The sequence below is a fragment of the Calidris pugnax genome, unplaced genomic scaffold (assembly GCF_001431845.1).
Source record: "Calidris pugnax isolate Ruff unplaced genomic scaffold, ASM143184v1 scaffold28, whole genome shotgun sequence".
NCBI lineage: Eukaryota > Metazoa > Chordata > Aves > Charadriiformes > Scolopacidae > Calidris > Calidris pugnax.
The window spans coordinates 11,277,394-11,296,457 of record NW_015090842.1 but is presented as its reverse complement, the minus strand read 5'-3'; the positions used below and the strand labels follow the sequence as shown (position 1 = coordinate 11,296,457).

Sequence of the window (19,064 nt, the reverse complement as noted above, 5' to 3'; positions counted from 1 at the left end):
GAGCCATGGACAACTGTATGAGCAGACAAATAGGATGGGCAGACGGGTCAGCAAAGGGGAGAGCACCAGCTGAGAGCAAGTCACTGAGTTACAACAGGGACAGGTTATAGAGGTATGTCTGGCCTTTGCTGAAGAGCTTTCACCTGAACCTGCGACATTTACAGCTGCCAATGTTTATATGCTTTACACCTTGGAATATACCTTTAGAAAAGGAACACATGGTTCTAAGGAAGCGAAACGCCAAATCACTCCAGCTAAGAGTCTAATCCTACAAAATCCACTCCTTCAGTTACTGAAGCAAAATGTAAATATCTGGCTGAATTTCATTGTGCTAAGATATTTAACCATTTCACTGCCAATGAGACTTACGTCTGCAAATACAGATCAGTTCCAGTGACCACTGTAGAGAGGGTACCAGAAGCCATGAACATTCTCATATTCAGGACCTTTACATCAGGCTGAACCTTGAGAAGGATCCTGATTTTCATCTGGGACTTCAGCATCCTGTCTTGTTTTTCTGAAGATGCCATTCATACAGAACTGCTTTGTTTCCTATGTCTGCAGTGCATAGACAATATCTGCCTGTAGTGTCTTTGATATTTTTGAATTATTCTAAATAGAATCATGCTGTACAGTCTCGTCTCATTGAATCTTTGGCTCCGTTGAACCCAGGTCTATTGGTCTGACTGCCATCCTAGTTTTATCTAGACCAGGAACAAAGGAACTGCACATTACAGCCTATCTGTCTGACTGTTTTTCATTGTATATATTTTCTCTGTCCTACAAGTGATCAGCTTGCTTCCTTTTAAAGCCTGCAGTCAGCTTTAATCTACTTAGCTGGGATTAATGAGAGATTTGTTAAAGATTTAAAGATTTTACGCACTTTGCTTACATCTGTTGTTATCTACAACCATCAGGCAATAAGCCCCATGCAGACAAGCCGTTTTTAATATCAGGCACATCCATCAGGTGTGCCAAGGCTGGTAACGCGATGCTGATGGCTGATGCATGTTGCTGGAAGACTGGTGCCTTCCCAGACCTGTTCAGAAAGCAGTGTTCAGACCTCTGCCTGCATCTTGCCCTTTCTTGTGCAAAACTGAGAATGGTTTGGACAAAGCTGGCAGCTCAGAATGTGGCTCACAACACTGGCATAAACAGCTTACACTGTCAAAGAGCTCAACACCAGTAGGAGTGGAAAATCAGGAGCGTCCATCCAACCCAGGCTAGCATTGCCTGATGTTGCATGCCTTACCCAGGAGAGGTGAGGAGGGAACTGGAGGTCCCAGTTGTTACCTATTACTGTATCCCATTGCTTAAACCAGCATTGGTAGTTGAGGAATGGAAGATGGCAGAGGTGACATGATTCTTTAAAACAAGGACTCTACACTGGATGCGGGAAGTCCTCTTGGTGGAAATTACAACAGGCAATGTTAGTAGGCACATGGCTAAACCACACTTTGTTGGGGAGGCCCCCATGTGCAGATAAGCCTCAGCTCATAGGTCTATTGGATTAGTGTTTCAGATGGCTTACCTCCATCGATGTACAGAAAGTAAGAGCCGCAGAGAAAGGCTCAGGGAAGTATCAAAGAGGGACCTGCAGGGAATCCTTCCAACACTGCATGTGGAGAACCACAGAGGCCAAGCACAGGAGGACACTGGAAGAAAGCAGAAAGGGTCTGTCAGATGCACTCTATTCAGCTGGCATAAAGCATCACCTCAATAGAAACACAAACAATAAATGAGTGATACTCTGTGAGGGAATCCCTGTGCTACTGTCCCTTGTTACTTGACCTACAAAACCTCTTCAGGAAACAGCCTGCTTCTGGTCACACACATGTCCCTCTAGACTGAATCTGAGATATTCAGTATATCACCATCCCAAGGAAAATCTTAGTCCTGTCTCCCTCACCATGCCTGGTCTGGCAGAGCTGAATCCAGGCTGCATGTCCTGGTCCAGGGAGATACATCCTCCTGGGGCACCAGCATAAGAGCCACAGTCTTCATAGAAAAGAAAAACGAGCATCACTCAGATTCATAAGAAACAGCTGGAAGAAAAAGAGGTAACAACCTGCTCCTCCCTACGCTATTCTTCCCTGATGTAAGAGGGCTCTGTGGAGAACACAGAAGTGAAGGGCTCAAAGCAGTGCCAGTCTGGGCCCATCTCACTCTTTCAGGAGAGAGTTTATGAAACAACACAGACACCATGGAAGAGCTGGGTACTCCAGGTAAATCCCTGTCTAAAGAGAAGGGCAGGATGCTAGTGGTGTGCAAACACATAGCCTGAGGAAGAGATCTTGTTTCTGGATCTCAGTAAGTGTCTGGCCTGTGGGTCTTCTGCCTCGTGCAGCTGGAAGCCTTTCTTTCCAAGCATGAGGCAAGAAGCAACCGAGCCAACCAGCCTCTGAGATGTGTGGTTGAGTTTGCCTCTCCCGTAGCTCCTCCCAGCAGCTGCAGTCGCTGCAATGCACACAGGACACAAGGGCAATTCCTCAGCCCTGGAGAGCACCTCAGAGGGATTCCCTGCCTGGGAGGTAGAGGATGATACAAAGGAGTGGAAATCAGTTTTCTCGAGCTACGTTAGTGCTGCCTGCTTTGACCTGAGCTACTTGGCTTCAAAAACCCAAAGAGATGCCTTGGGCTGTCTTGACCCTCTTCAAGAAGATGTTCAGCTGCCTGTGACTTGTGCCCCAGATTCTGAGTGCAGAGAACCGTGAGGGAAGCCAGCACATGGGCTGCGTCTTGGAAATAGGAGACACAGCACTTGCTGTTTCTCCAGGCTGTAACATACTAATGTTTACAGCATGCAAAGAATACTCAGAGATGTAATCTCCACCTTTTGCATTTATTCTATTTCCCTGTCCTTGTCCCTTGCTCTTTGCACTTGCTCCCAAACAAGGGAGTCAAAACGACGCAAGGCACCAATGAACAAAGAATTAACATAATAAGCAGGCCTGTTATGCAAAGTGACTGCTCAGTAATCAGCCATAAGGCCACACAGGTTTCCACTGCTGGGCCAGAAATGAGGAGGAAGGGGCACACAACAATGAAATGGGAGCAGTAGGTATTCATTCACCTTGAAGGCTTCCCCATGCATGAACTCAGGCACACACACAAAGCAAATACAACTCTGCTGTTCCTGTGGGGAACTCTCACCCTCAGGCTAACCCTAAAGCAAGCATTAACCTACTTATTGTGCCCTTGGGCAGTTTGCAGGGTGAGGAAGCTGACTATTTGGGGAGCAAGGTGAGCAGATCTCAGCATTTAAGTACAATATCCTATGATCATCTGAGAGCAATAATAGAAATTTTTCATAATTTTGGTAAAGTTGGGGGAGAAGCAAGGCACCCTCCTGTCCTTGTTTTTCAGCCATTTCCTCACACGATTAGACAAAGTGCAACTTTATTAAAGCAAGTGTGACTGTTTTAGGAGACCAATTGCTATCGCAGCTTTGAAACCTTCAGCCAGCTTCTTTCCTCTAGCACTAAAGACCTAACTGCACAGCGAGGGCCCAGGCTGAATCACCTGTATCAAGTCTGTTGTTCTGTCCATCTCACAGAGGTAGAGAAGAGGGACATGACAACCTGCCCTGCTCACAAAGCCCCCTCAAATTGCAGCTTGCACTTGAAAGAGCAAAACCCTACCTGCCAATGTGGGAAAACCACCAAGAGCTCCCTTCTCGTAGACACAGGCTCACTCAGGCATTGCTGGTCAAGCAGCATTTGTCCCTTCAGAAGATTTACCCTGCATCTCTTGTTTTCCCTTCGTTACCACCAAACTCAGAAAACCTGCCATTGATCTGATTGTCAACCTTAATCTTCAGGAAATAACATCAGTATTTCCATTTGGATACATGACAACAGATGCAGGAGGTCCTGCTGCAATTTTTAGCACCGGTCATCATGGTGCCACCTTTGAAACACATATATATAGATGCTAGGGCAGAAAGGCCTAGTCCTTGTTGGTCTGGGGACCGCACCGTGATGAGTCAAAGGCAAATACAGTGAAAACAGAATCACTAAAGTGGCAAAGAGAGTGGGCACCACTGAAATAAGGGATTGGGACAGACAACACATGAGAAAGAGTGGCAGACAGTATATGGCCCTTGATGGGCAGGAGCCATGGACAACTGTATGAGCAGACAAATAGGATGGGCAGACGGGTCAGCAAAGGGGAGAGCACCAGCTGAGAGCAAGTCACTGAGTTACAACAGGGACAGGTTATAGAGGTATGTCTGGCCTTTGCTGAAGAGCTTTCACCTGAACCTGCGACATTTACAGCTGCCAATGTTTATATGCTTTACACCTTGGAATATACCTTTAGAAAAGGAACACATGGTTCTAAGGAAGCGAAACACCAAATCACTCCAGCTAAGAGTCTAATCCTACAAAATCCACTCCTTCAGTTACTGAAGCAAAATGTAAATATCTGGCTGAATTTCATTGTGCTAAGATATTTAACCATTTCACTGCCAATGAGACTTACGTCTGCAAATACAGATCAGTTCCAGTGACCACTGTAGAGAGGGTACCAGAAGCCATGAACATTCTCATATTCAGGACCTTTACATCAGGCTGAACCTTGAGAAGGATCCTGATTTTCATCTGGGACTTCAGCATCCTGTCTTGTTTTTCTGAAGATGCCATTCATACAGAACTGCTTTGTTTCCTATGTCTGCAGTGCATAGACAATATCTGCCTGTAGTGTCTTTGATATTTTTGAATTATTCTAAATAGAATCATGCTGTACAGTCTCGTCTCATTGAATCTTTGGCTCCGTTGAACCCAGGTCTATTGGTCTGACTGCCATCCTAGTTTTATCTAGACCAGGAACAAAGGAACTGCACATTACAGCCTATCTGTCTGACTGTTTTTCATTGTATATATTTTCTCTGTCCTACAAGTGATCAGCTTGCTTCCTTTTAAAGCCTGCAGTCAGCTTTAATCTACTTAGCTGGGATTAATGAGAGATTTGTTAAAGATTTAAAGATTTTACGCACTTTGCTTACATCTGTTGTTATCTACAACCATCAGGCAATAAGCCCCATGCAGACAAGCCGTTTTTAATATCAGGCACATCCATCAGGTGTGCCAAGGCTGGTAACGCGATGCTGATGGCTGATGCATGTTGCTGGAAGACTGGTGCCTTCCCAGACCTGTTCAGAAAGCAGTGTTCAGACCTCTGCCTGCATCTTGCCCTTTCTTGTGCAAAACTGAGAATGGTTTGGACAAAGCTGGCAGCTCAGAATGTGGCTCACAACACTGGCATAAACAGCTTACACTGTCAAAGAGCTCAACACCAGTAGGAGTGGAAAATCAGGAGCGTCCATCCAACCCAGGCTAGCATTGCCTGATGTTGCATGCCTTACCCAGGAGAGGTGAGGAGGGAACTGGAGGTCCCAGTTGTTACCTATTACTGTATCCCATTGCTTAAACCAGCATTGGTAGTTGAGGAATGGAAGATGGCAGAGGTGACATGATTCTTTAAAACAAGGACTCTACACTGGATGCGGGAAGTCCTCTTGGTGGAAATTACAACAGGCAATGTTAGTAGGCACATGGCTAAACCACACTTTGTTGGGGAGGCCCCCATGTGCAGATAAGCCTCAGCTCATAGGTCTATTGGATTAGTGTTTCAGATGGCTTACCTCCATCGATGTACAGAAAGTAAGAGCCGCAGAGAAAGGCTCAGGGAAGTATCAAAGAGGGACCTGCAGGGAATCCTTCCAACACTGCATGTGGAGAACCACAGAGGCCAAGCACAGGAGGACACTGGAAGGAAGCAGAAAGGGTCTGTCAGATGCACTCTATTCAGCTGGCATAAAGCATCACCTCAATAGAAACACAAACAATAAATGAGTGATACTCTGTGAGGGAATCCCTGTGCTACTGTCCCTTGTTACTTGACCTACAAAACCCAGAAAATCTTGTCCAGTAGATATGGAAGTTTTAGAGCATACATTGGATAAGCTTTCATTCTCCCACCCCAAAAGAGGCTGCTTCATCCCTAAATCCAAAGCTCAGGACATTCACCAGTCCTCAGTGCAGCCTCAACAACAAAAAAGAATGCTCATTAGTTTTGATCATTTTATAAAAATACCAAACAACAACACATAAAAGGCCCTGCCCACTGGAAGGGAGGGAGTCCTCCAGTAAGCAGCTCTCCCTGGGGACTCAATTCCATCAATGTCCGTGAATTGCTCCACAGCCCCAGAGGTCCTATCTCTGATAGGTCTGATAGTACCTCAGAGGTACCACCCAGAGAACCAACTCAAGTCCCGGTGCAGGATCTGCTGATGCTACACCAAACACCCGAGAAAGTAAACAGACGTTCTCCTCTCCGTTCCAGCTTGCAGGAGCTTTAGTGAGGAGCGAAGCAGCGTGGTTTGCCTCAAGGTTCAAAGCAGACCTGACTCCTGACATCGCAGGGCCATGGGTCCCAAAGCTGCGTGACATTCCCCAGGGCTACCATACCGCTCCCTCCTATGGCCCTTGGCCCTCCCTGCTGCTGCAGCTCCACCGCTCCCCACAAAACACCCTGCCTCCTGCTGCCCTCAGTGGACACACCGGTTATTCCCAGTGGCCCTGATCCCGTTGTTTTCCCTGCACAGGCTCAAGGTCAGACTCAGCTACTTCTCTGCTAACTGCAGTGGTGAGGACCAGCACGGGGGACAGTCACCCCTCAGTGGAGGGGTGCAGGAGGCACCAAGGTGGAGCAGTCATACGCAAAATACACTCTTGGAGTCTGAATGTGATGCTCTCACTTGCCTGTCAAGACAGAAGACGTACCAGTTTTGCCTTCCTTACACGTAATGCAGAGGGTCCTTTTACATTCCCACACCAGAAATCTTACAGTCACAGGTAAAAGCAGTTTATGAATTCACTATTTTGTACTGGAGATGTTCAGTATGACATACACTATCAGAATCAGAACCTGCATCTACGAAATAAACCATACAAAGACTTACATCATTTCGAAACCAACTGCAAGTGAGAGATTTGTCAGTTTAGATGCAGGTAACACCAAAAAACTTGTTTTGAAGCCAGAGAGATAAACACATACAGTTTTTACAATTGAAATGCAGATTCTCAAGAAAAGCAAATCACACTTTCTTGTCCAAAAGCCCTTTCAGGAACATCACAGAGCTGAGGAAGGCTGAAGCTGAGCTGCCCCGACCCCTGGGCTCACCCACCCTGCTGCTTCTCACTGGACACTGCCCGGAGTGGGCAGGAGCGATCCACGCACCAAAGCCATGCCGCAGTCAATACCACACCGCAGCTTTCCACGTGCCGGTGTCTGTTATTATTTACCCTCTCCCAGTGCAGACAGCTCAGAGCAGCGGCGTCCCCATGTGAAATAGCCTACCTGCATTCTCCCGATGCTCCCGAGATCTCCAAACGCAGAGAAGAGGAGGAAAAAAGGAAAAGAAAAAGAGTCTTGATACCTGTCCTGCATTTCCAGATATTCCAGAGACCTTTTCAGTGCTGAAGCTGAACACTGCTGGCTCTGGGCAGGAAACTCAAGGTCTCTCTTCACTGGCACTGCCACCCCTGCGCTGACCTTGCAGCTCTTCCGAAGGTCAGGCACGGGTCTCTGACTCAAAGCACAAGTTAGACGTGGCGCATTGCAAATAAGCAGTAATCCCACCATGCCTGTCGGAGGCAAGCCTCTCATCGCAGCTCCCTGATGCACACTGTGCCCATGGAGCTCGCTTGCCTGAAAGGCAGGGTCTCTCCTGCTGGTAAGAGCCCAAGAGACATCCCGAGTGAGACCCAAGCTGAGCCAGCCCGCACGGGACTGCCCGGCCATCGCAGCCCAGCTCCCCTGCACCAGCCAAACGCCTCCTGGAGAAGTTCGAAGGGAGCAGGTGGGGGTTTGGCAGAGGGAGAAACGGAAAATAAACCGAGGGGGACAGGGTGGAAAGGGGGGCTTGTTTCTCATTAATGAGCGTTTGAGCTGCTGATCTCAAGGAAGACTTTGAAAAGAAAGCGCAGAGCCCTCCTGGCAGGGCAGCCAGCCCAGCTGCCCTCCCCGCGTCTCACTTTTTATAAATTCTGGGAAACACTTTTAGACAGACACTGGCACTCATAAATTATACAACTCATTTGCATATTCCAGTCATGAGACATTATGCAAATGTGACCTGATTTGCATAATGGATTCCTCTCGTCGCTTCACTTGCTTCATGCTTTTAAAAAACAAAATGAAATAAAATGAAAGCACGGGAAGGTGAAAGCAGCAAGTTCCCAGCATCGCTGCGCCTCCTCCCAGCCGCACCGTGACTCACCCTCACTCGCGGCAGAGATTGGGGCGAGGGAAAGCAAAAGCAAAAAAACAAAGCCCTCACATGGTTTATTTCTCTCGTAATTACAACGAACTAACTTTCCCCTGGTTGAGACGTTTCACCCCAAGCAACGTATCCGAGCCAATTAAGGAAACGAAAAGGAGCCCTGGAAGACAGGATGAACCTATAACAGACTGCGGTCCTGCGATGCCCCACCTCAGCAGTTGCAGGGTGCTCGGGGTGGGGAGCCCTGTGGTGCGAGACCTCGCAGAGGCTGGTCATTGACGTGCTGTGATAAGCCTTTTGGGGGGGACGGCTTCCCTGCTTAAACTTCGACAGAGCTCGCCTTTCTGAAAGGAGAGTGGGTGGGAGAGGCGAGGGGAGGGATTGCTTTGATTGTTTATAGCAAAATATAGCGGTGACATGTCGGGAGGACGAGGCAGGAACGCGTCAGCCGCCCCCAGCCACACTCCAACAGGCGGACGACCGTCCGTCCATCCCTCTGCAGTCGTTGGTTTTGCTGCGGGCTCTTCCCTGCCCCCCTGCACCAGCGCGAGCGGCAGAACCGTGCCAAGCGGCTGGCGTCCGTACCCTGTGGGAAAAGTTAACTGTAATTCTTCAGCTTTTAAAATCAATTAACCCGTGTGTTAATTAACGTCAAGTCGACGGGAGGAGGAGGAGGAGGGGAGAGCGGGAGGGAGGAGGGAGGAAAAGAGCTGCAAGGGCGGATGGCAGCGGAGTTGGCACAGTGCCATCCATTCAGTGGCAACGCCACAGCTCCCTGCGATCGCGGCAGCGGGTATATGTTACGGGGGCCCTGTGCGCGGGCCAGACAGTGCGGTAAAGCCAAGGGAGATTATCCAGACCCCCAGGAGCAAACGGCAGGCAGCGACCGGAGGCGCGAGTGCCAGGATTACAGACTAGGCTCCTTCGCTGCGAGCCCTTCCTTGGACGCACGCCGCTGTGGGGCCGGGGGGCTCCCCTGCCAGCGCCGCACAACTCGGACTTTCAGCACTTTTTCCCCCCTTTAAACGTCATTCTGCCGCAGTGGAGCCAGCACAACGGATGCTTTCACACCCTGTGAGACAAAGGCCGCCGTCTCCGCCATGACACCGCTCCGTTCCAAGCCGAGGCCGGCATCTTGGAGTCTTTAAAAATAAAGGGAAAAGGGAAATGCGAACAATAAAAACAGCAACAGAAAAAACCTCAACAACAAACCCCTTGTGCCCGTTCTCCATGCCAGGGGCAACATGGGCATCTGTCGCAGCAGAAGGCGTTTGTGTGGGGCTTTTTTTTTTTTTTTTTTTTCCTTTTTTTTTTTTTTCGCAAGCTGTTGGCGTGTTTGCCATTCAGGTTCGTTTACAATTAACTCCAAAAAAAACCCAACCACACCCAGCCCAGTCAACAACAAACAAAAGGGAGTAGCCGACATCGAGAGAGAAATGCCATAAGAAGCTGCAAGAATGCAAGCTACAGACGATGCCATTTGCCATTCGGACAACCTCAGGGAAAGATGCCAATTCTGCAGCTCGGGAGAGACTCCGAGAAGGGAGCATGAAGGTCTCCGAATAGCACGCCGAAGGAAGGAAGGAAGGAAGGAATACCGCTCTTATAGGGCAGGATCACAGCTGCATACAGCCTCTGCTGGGAGGAGAGGGAATGTTTATCGGTGTAGCGAGAGATGCCTGTGTATGCACATACGCACACAGAAGAGTGTGCGTATGGACACACATACACATATGCACACAATGCCTCAGATAATTGCAGATTAGATGTGTGAGTGTGGGGGTGTGTATGACGGAGATGTGTGTATACCTTTGTGTATACACACATACATCTGTGTGTGGATATATATTTGTGTGCACGCATGTACTACACATACACACACATGCAGGGAGATGTATGTTTGTGTGCTTGGGTGAGAGAGAAAGACACAGAGTGAGAAAGACACAGACACACACACACACTCACCCAACGTCAGTATACATCCCACTTTTTGACCTAGGTATACACTGAAGACAAAATAAAAATCATACTCCAGCAGCAAGCAGGCAGTCAGAGATTTATCTACATTCACTGCTATCACCAGGGAGATGAATGGGGCCGATCTGAAGCCCTTTACAAGATCCACTATGGGAGTGAAGGAGGAGGAGGGATGCCACACAGACATGCACAAACTTGAAGACAGAGAGATTTGGAAGGTGCTACTTGTGAAACCCAGGTGGCACTCCGGAGGGGTGAGCGAGGGAAAGAGCCGCACAGGCGCTCTGCAGGGTCCGGAGGGCTTGGGGCTTTTGGAAGAGGGCGTCAAGGGACAGCTGGCTACTTACGTTGTCTGCGCTGCTGAGGATCCTGCAAGGTGTTCTGTTGGCACCGGGCGCTGAGCCAGGGAAGGGCACTGGAAACAAAAGGGAGAGACAAAAAATAAAGTCATACAACGGGAATATTAATTGCCTCTCTTGCGGATTTTACAAAACACACAAAATGTTTTCTTTTTGCTTGGTTTTTTTTTTTTTGTGGATTGGCGCGCTTCCCTTCTGCATGGAAAATACTAGCATGGGATTTACAGCCCAGCTACAGGGCTTGGGATTAACAGCGCTGGCATCTTTTGGGCATATTTTTTCTTTTAATGAATGAGCTTTCGCTGTTAATGAGGAATAATCGTTTGGCTAATGAGCTTTGAAACATTAAGAGAAAAGAGGGTTTTTTTCCCGTTAATCGCCCTGGTGCGACCGCATGGATGGATTACAAAAGACAGCAGTAGGAACGCAGTACAAAGGGGGGGAAACGTCTCCTGGAGTGGGATAAATGCAGAGATGGGTGATGCGTCCCTGCATCTCTCCTTCCTTCTCTCTCTCTCTCTTACTCTCTCTCTGCCAACTGCTATGGGTTTCCATAACTCCGCAATCAAAGTGGATGCTCGGGAAAGATTATTATAGTCAAACAGCGAAGCGTCGGCTGTTAATGTCTCCAGTGTTTAATCATCATACAGTAGAATGGTTTTATGCATATTTCATTTGCATATCATTAAACCGCGCTAGCGCGGGACATTCAGAGCTGGAGAGGTACAAAGTTGGGGGGAGAGAGAGGGAGAGCGAGAAAGAGACAGAGGGAGGAAGGTCCCTATGATGCCTATCTTCAAAAGCCAGGGACTTGTTCCATGATCTGTCTTCTACTTTTACTAAAATCATGATGACTTGGAAACCTTTGAAGTTGGATATAACCTTGGATTCTTCTAATTCCAGCAGAGTGATGTATTAGAAAGGGGGAAATGATGCTGCGCTAGACATTTAAAGGAATATAAGCTCCAGTGGAATGGAAATAGGAGCTCTTTGGGGAACGAACTGGCAGAGCCAGCCACAGCTTCGACAACCACCACACTTCTGGGTTAATACTAGTAAAGGATATCAGAGTAATACGAAAGAAATGAAGACAACATATACATTAAGATGGGGATTATATTTCTCTACTCTTTCTCTTTTCTTTTCCTTTTTAAAGGTACAAAGAAGGATGGAACCAGCGGTAATTTACACACTAATTAGCGAACAGTTGCCTCTTTTTGTGTTTGTTTTTCTTCTCTATTTTGGAGAGGGGTGTTGTCACCGCTGAAGTGATTAATCAATTATTTGGTAGCTCAGATCCTTCTCCACTGGCACTGATCAGGAAGAGAAGGTGGTGGTTGCGGGGGGAGGAACACAGTGGGCTCTTTGTAGATCTTATACATGCACAACATATTAATTGGGGTCTTTATAAAGCTCCGTCAATAGACTGTTTCTTTCCTGGAAAAACAGCAGCTGGTTAGCCACCGTTGGCGACTCTTCAAATATCACTTTCGCTGGGGGCAGTTCTGTCGCTGTTTGTTGTTGTGCTTAATTTTCTTTCTCCACGGAGGGGGCTATTTGCGCGATGCTACCACTGCCCACCGCTTTCGAACGGCAGATCGACGATATCGGTATCAAGACAATCTCTAGAGCCGAATGCGGAACTTTGCTTCAAAATGAAATGCTGTTTTATATTTAAATTCTCCTCCTTTCCCTCCCCCACTTTTCTTCTCCTCCAAGTCTTTGTCTTGGTTATGAATATTCAGATGAGCCGTGATGTGATTACACTGTACAATTACTTGTGTCCATGGTGGTGGCGAAGGCACTGAGGAAAGACAGAGCCAGACGAGCTTGTAGCTCATTTGGGGTTTGTTTTCTGTATTTTTCCCCCCATCTCTGTAGCGCTGCGGCACATGCAGATGTCGCTGTTGTTCTTTATAAAGCCCTAATGATATGCGAAAGCATAACGACCCCATTTGGGTGCACAGCATCAACAAAATATTATTGGGGGGGGAATCCTGACTGAAGGAATGTCCACATAAATTATTTTTATTTAAATGAGTTGGAGAGGTGGTGGTGAGGCAGAGGAAGTCACATGAATACATGCATAATGTTAATACGCAGAAAGGTTATCGCCAAGGAGAAGAGGGTTTTTTGCACTATGCTTGGGACAAACAGGCTCATTAGGGAATAGCACAGCCCACTGTGTGATTTACTTATTTATCATTACTCATACTTAAGCCAGGGCACCAGGCACGCTCGCCGCCTGGAGACTCCGAGCGCTGGGAGCTGGATGCCTGGACAATTCCTGGTTTTCATTCAGAAATCTCAACAGACTGTATGGTGGGAGGGGGACAGGAGAAGAGGAACCAGAGGGAGAATGTGTTAAGTGCCACAGCTCGGTGGCAAAGGAGGGGTCCAATGACAGCCTCGAGGGTGGAGTGACAATACGGCAGTGCAGTGGTGCTCAGATGCTGGCGCTGGCTGATGCCAGGCTTGCGTGTACTTCCCAAGGGACAGAGCTCTAATGCAGTGCCCAGCGGGTCCCTGCCCTGCTGGCTCTACATCCCCACCATGGGACAGCAGGACATGGGGCTCAGCTGCAGCTGAGCCTAGGGCAAAGCAGCTCCTGGCCACTTGTGCCATCAAGGAGGCTGCTGGGGACACAGTGAGACAGTAGCTGGCCAGATCCGCCTTCACCCATTTTTCTCAGAGCAGTGAATGGTACCACTGGATATTACAAGGACAAAAATATGTGCACGTGGAAACAGGATTTCTTGGCTACTCTATTCTGCTAAGAATGCTCTTCTGGGCCAGGGTTTTGCACCTACGTACAAGGGGTGAACAAAGTAAGATATAGTGGACCAGCAGCAAAGAGCAACATCCTCACTTTGGCGGAAGGTCCGTGCCTTATGTCCTTGCTCTACACTGACCCTGAACAGCTCTGCCTTCACAGCCTCCTCTGCACCCTTGGCCATGGGTAAGGCTCAAGCTGCAGCCAGACCTGGTCTCCAGGGAGGGAGCATTGCTCTCCTTTGTACCCAAAAAGGCAGAGGCAGGATGGAGAGGAAAGGCTACTGCAGATGCAACCCGTTGTGAGAGGAGCTCTTCTCTTCTCCCGTGCTGTGGGCATGCACAGACTTTACCTGAGGTTTTGGAAATGCTCCCGAGCAGATCCTCAGCTATCAGAGTGGGGTGGCTTCCCTGCCTCTAAAAGTATGCCGTTTGTCACAGACACAGAGCTGGCACGAGAACCTGCCCCAAAGGAGGCTGTGGACCTCTAAGCAGATAGTAACCACATCTCCTTAGGCAGACCCCCATCACAACAGGAGCACTGAGCTCCAAACAGGCAGGTTATGCTCTAGTCTGTATCTGTCTAAGGACCAGTGTGCAGAGGATGCATGACCCATAGCAAAGAGGGAACCTGCTGCCCAATGCTGCTTAAAGACTCCTAACCACAGGCCCACCTAGCTGTCATCTGCCTCCAGTTCCTACCTCCATCTCAACAGGTGCTTCCGTGTCATGCACACGCACACACCCTTCTGCAAAGGTGCCCAGGAGACTGAGTAGAAGGCAACAAACAAACTGCCAGTTCTGATCAAAAATAGGACGCTCGTACTGCCTCTGGGCAATAATCCTAAATCCAGGCTCTCTCTGCCCGCAGTTTCAAACAGCGTGCAAAAATTCAGGACACAAGGGATAACCCAATCGCCAACTTAACTCAGAAGTTAAGATGTGAATATCCTGTCCATGCAGCCCTCTCAAAGGCATGGCCAAGACGTATTTCCATCCCGATGAAAAGGAACTTGTGCTAAAATCAACCTAGACCCAAGCAAGCAACTCAAAACCAGTCTACTGCAAGGAACTGAGCAGCCATGATGAGCTGGAGTGAACTGAGCAGATCACCTCCACCCTGTCCACCCCAACCGATTGCTTCTTGACCCCAGAACAATGGCACTGCTGGTCTGGACCTCGTGGAACAGCAACCCAGAAGGTGCCACCTGACCCTGCCCCGTCTTTCTGCTCTCCAGCCTCAAAGCAGCTTAATGCAGAGGCTGCCTGTCAAAGACCAAATGAAGCCTGGGAATATGGAATAACTGAAACAAACACAAAATGGCTCCAAGGAAGGGCCATGCCCGTGCCATGCCCTTGTCATTGTTCCAGGCATTGAATCCTTCTCCCGACCTGGCTTTGCCCTGGCAGCACAAGCAGGGACCTCAATCTCGAACAGTGCCTTTGCATGCCGTGAGCCTTAGTCATCAGGGAAGGGAAGGGGTTGACAGTGCAGGAGCCTAAACACAAATCTGCCCTAAGTTGGAGGGTGAGATAAGGACTGAAAGACAGGCTGTGAGGCACAGAGGTGGTGGAACAGTCTCACAGTCCCCTTCATGTGCCTGCAATTATGGAAAATCGTAACTACAGAGCACAGCAGTTTCCCCTCTGCCCGTGGGTCTCAGTGCAGCCAAGGCAGCCTGTCCATCTTGACCACAGCTTGCAGCCAAATCCTAGGACAGTTTTCTGACCATGGTGTGGAGCAGATTGCAAAACAGATCAATGGCTCTAGCAGTGGCCTCACCTGGCTGACACTCTTCCTGCAGCCCTCAAGATTCCTTCTCCTGTCACATGCAGGAAAACATCAAACACTACAGGAGGAGGGCCAAAGGAAAGAGAAGCTGGAAACTGCCAGAAGAGTTCACATAGCCTGCTGCCTGCTCCTGGGTAAGAGAAACCCCCAGGGAAGATAGAGTCAAGCAGCTTAGAACCAAAAGACCAGTCAGAGTCACTCTTTTAACAAGTGCTTCCGAAGAGAAGCAGCTGGGAAAATGAGCATGGAGTGTGCCATATCCACAACAGGTCCATGGGTGAGGGAGAGGAGGTGGTGATGCAGCCTGCAGCGAGGGGCAGTGACACTGGCTCTACAATACCCACACTGAAAGGCTGGGCACCAGCTCCATGCAACACTGAACGTGCTCTCACATGGCTTCTGCAGAGGTGCTCTGGCCCGTAAAGGCTACTGCTGCTTTTTGACGTGCACAGGTGTAAAATATTACTTCCAGTGTCCCAAACATTTTCTGATTACAAGTCTGTGACCATTTTGAAGTGAATCTCCCCATGGAGTCTGTAGGAAGGGGCAGCTCTTATAACACTACAGGAACCATTGCTCTGCTTGTCAATTTACCAAATACCCTGCAGAAATTGCTATTTAGAAAAAGGAAATTCAAGCATTTATAGAACATATTGCTATTCAAAAAACCAAAAGAATTGTTTTGCAAATAGTAGCACTGCTGAAGAGGGGAAAGAAGTACATCAGTCATTTGATATTACATATAAGCAGTTTATTAAAGAATTAAATATTTATAGACTATAAAGCAAGCAGGGCGATGAGTCGCAAACAGCTTGCTGAGAAGTATGTTATAAACAATGAGTCTGTCAGTGACTAATAAAGTATGGAGAACACAAATGTTTTATAAAATCACCAAGCCAGCTATGAATCTCTAAAGCTGAGATGCTGCAGGACCCACCAAGGTTCCTGCTGCAATGTAAGCCTGCAGCCAATATGGGAGGGACAATATCTGATGAGATATGTGGAGTGCAGACACATGCTGAGCACTCGTGGGAACGCTCATGATTCAATGCCTTAGAGAGATTTAATTTTTCACATTATTTTAAACAGAGATCTATTAATAGGAAGTTCAGGAATTTTCAAAGAGTTCAAGGCACTTCCCTCTTCAGTTTTGCACTGCATCTACTCTTCCATTTCAAACAAAATTGTAGTTTGTGATTCAGACTGAAATTCCTCTCTGTGCAAAGCTCTTTCCTTCCCTCCCCAAAAGAAAGGACGTAGATACCCCAGGCACCAGCTTCCCTGCTCTGAACAATCCTCTGGATCAACTCAAGGGCTCTAGCCTGACTCAAGTGTGGAGAAAAGCAGCTCTCTCCTTCACAGACAGCACATTTACAAAGGACAACTAAGATTTTCAGAGGCTGAACAAGAAGAACAAACAGATTGTAGCCCACAAGGACAGGAACACCTTTTTCTTTGCAGGCACTGGGGGAAACCGTGATTGACAAGAAAAGTGTGCATTTTTTCCTATATGAGAAGGACAGGTCTCATTTTTCCACAGAATGCAGACATCAGTCATGGTAATTTTGGGGGGCAGTGCTGTTCTATTTCTAGTGGAGATGAAAGTCTCTTCAGACTATTTTTCATTTTTGTAAAGTCAACCCAACTCCCAGAAATTATTTCTTATGTAGGATGAGTTGGCACCTTTGGTAATGTCAAAGCTGATCCCTATAGCTGTCCCCACAGTTTCAAGTCTGGTGAGATGGCTGAAGTTCCCAAGTGGTCTAGGCATTCATGACCCTTCAGAATTCATTCTCTTTGCAAGCCAGCAGGACTCAGACCCACTTGAAAAGTCCCAGTCATCACAAATCCAGTTCCTCAGACAGTTATTGCAGTGACTATCAACCTCCCAAGGCAGCAAGCCAAAGTGTGTCTGCTGAGACAAGGACGGGAGCATCTGCACAGAGACAGGAGAGCAAGCGTAGCTGCTGCTTCCTTCCTCTCCTCAGTTAAGTCCCTATGAAGGGCCATCTTTAATTAACACAGGAATAAGCAGGCTAAGAGCTAAGTGGGGTTGGTGAAGACAGATTCCACTTAGGATGTGGAGAGAAACCTCATTTTACCAGCTGTTCTTTCTGCACTGAGACAAGATAGTAGATTTTAATCCTCTGAAATGTAATTAAGACAGATACTTTTTTACTGTTAAAGCACAATAATTATTCAAGCTTATTTTCCAGGGAAGGTATATCAGACTAAATTTTGGGTTAAATAGCAATCCATGTTGTCTTGTTTACAAATGATTACAGGGTAGTTTGGATCTTACCAGACTTTTAGGCTGACAGAGGAGGTATACAGAAAAGCACAGTCCAATCAAAGGCACAAACCCCATTAGTTCCAGATGAATTGTTTGAATGGTCCCTCTCTCGAGAATCCAGAGCCTATTATCTTCAGGGGTCTCTACAGGAAATGTGGTATCTTCCAGAGAGCATTATAACCAGCCAAATACTGCTCTCCTATCACTCTCCTTCCCTCCAATGCTAAAGTCACGGAAGATGCTGTAACGTACTTAGGGTTACTCGTAGCAAGGGTCTTGCCTCCATTACACAGACAAGCTCTTTGCAGAATACAAAGGTCTGTTCTTGACCTGTCCTCATCTCTTTGTTGAAGATTTCAGTACTGTGCTCATGTCCTTCTAGCTCAACCCCACTGGGCCATCAGGACACATCAATTCATGACATAACTCTCTGATCCTGGATTTGACATGCTTTTCAAGTCTGTATTCCCTCATCGGTCCTTTGCTTCTTCAGTCTTTATCCCCTGTCTTCAGACACCCTTCTGCACTCATAACTTCAGAGATCCTTCTCTACCATTGACTTCTACTTCCACCCAGGGATTTAGGTGGGTTTTGTGTTGCTAGAAAAATAAGCATTGCTGAACCTGAAACTCTTGTTCTCTCTTCCTTGTGTGGCACTGTCATGCTTCAACATTAATACCTGTTTCTAATGCTGACACCTATAGCCCATCTCATTCCTTACTTCCACTTGTCTGCTGTAGCTGTCACTTTGGACACAGCTGCATCTTTCCCTGCTCCCTAGGTGTGCATGGAGTAACACCATCCTACTTTCAGACCAACACAATGGGCAGGTTCCAAGTACTTCTTTTGCACTCCTCCCCACCACATCCCTTCTTGAAGCCTCACTGGCACCTGTCTTAATTGCAGCAAAGTTACCAGTTCCCTGGCCCCCAAAGCATTCACCTTGCCTTCTTTTTCAGGACATGGAAAACATTCCTACTGTTTATTCCCTTACCCTACAGATCTGATGGTAACACTTCATGCTCTGAATCCCTTTCCTAAGTGTTTGAGAAGGTCCTTACAGTAATGCAACACTATCTCAATAAACAAAATAAACCCAACTATAATTTCCTAAGTGTTTGAGAAGGTCCTTACAGTAATGCAACACTATCTCAATAAACAAAATAAACCCAACAATAAACCTTGCTAACAGACAGAGAACATGCTGCCGAGCTCCAACAAACAGTCTGGAAGATTTCTGTTTCTGAAATTCTGTTGCTGCACTCCTCCCCACCACATCCCTTCTTGAAGCCTCACTGGCACCTGTCTTAATTGCAGCAAAGTTACCAGTTCCCTGGCCCCCAAAGCATTCACCTTGCCTTCTTTTTCAGGACATGGAAAACATTCCTACTGTTTATTCCCTTACCCTACAGATCTGATGGTAACACTTCATGCTCTGAATCCCTTTCCTAAGTGTTTGAGAAGGTCCTTACAGTAATGCAACACTATCTCAATAAACAAAATAAACCCAACAATAAACCTTGCTAACAGACAGAGAACATGCTGCCGAGCTCCAACAAACAGTCTGGAAGATTTCTGTTTCTG

At 47.5% G+C, this 19,064-nt stretch overlaps 1 protein-coding gene across 1 annotated transcript in view; it reads right to left on the bottom strand.

The window, feature by feature from the left end:
* Positions 1-1,658, bottom strand: part of LOC106888253 (trichohyalin-like) — a 65,821-nt gene extending 64,163 nt beyond the window's left edge. Inside the window, exon 1 of the mRNA XM_014942331.1 lies at positions 1,532-1,658. The gene's annotated coding sequence lies outside the window, so the exon portion shown is untranslated. The remainder of the gene's footprint in view (positions 1-1,531) is intronic.
* Positions 1,659-19,064: the final 17,406 nt, after the last annotated feature.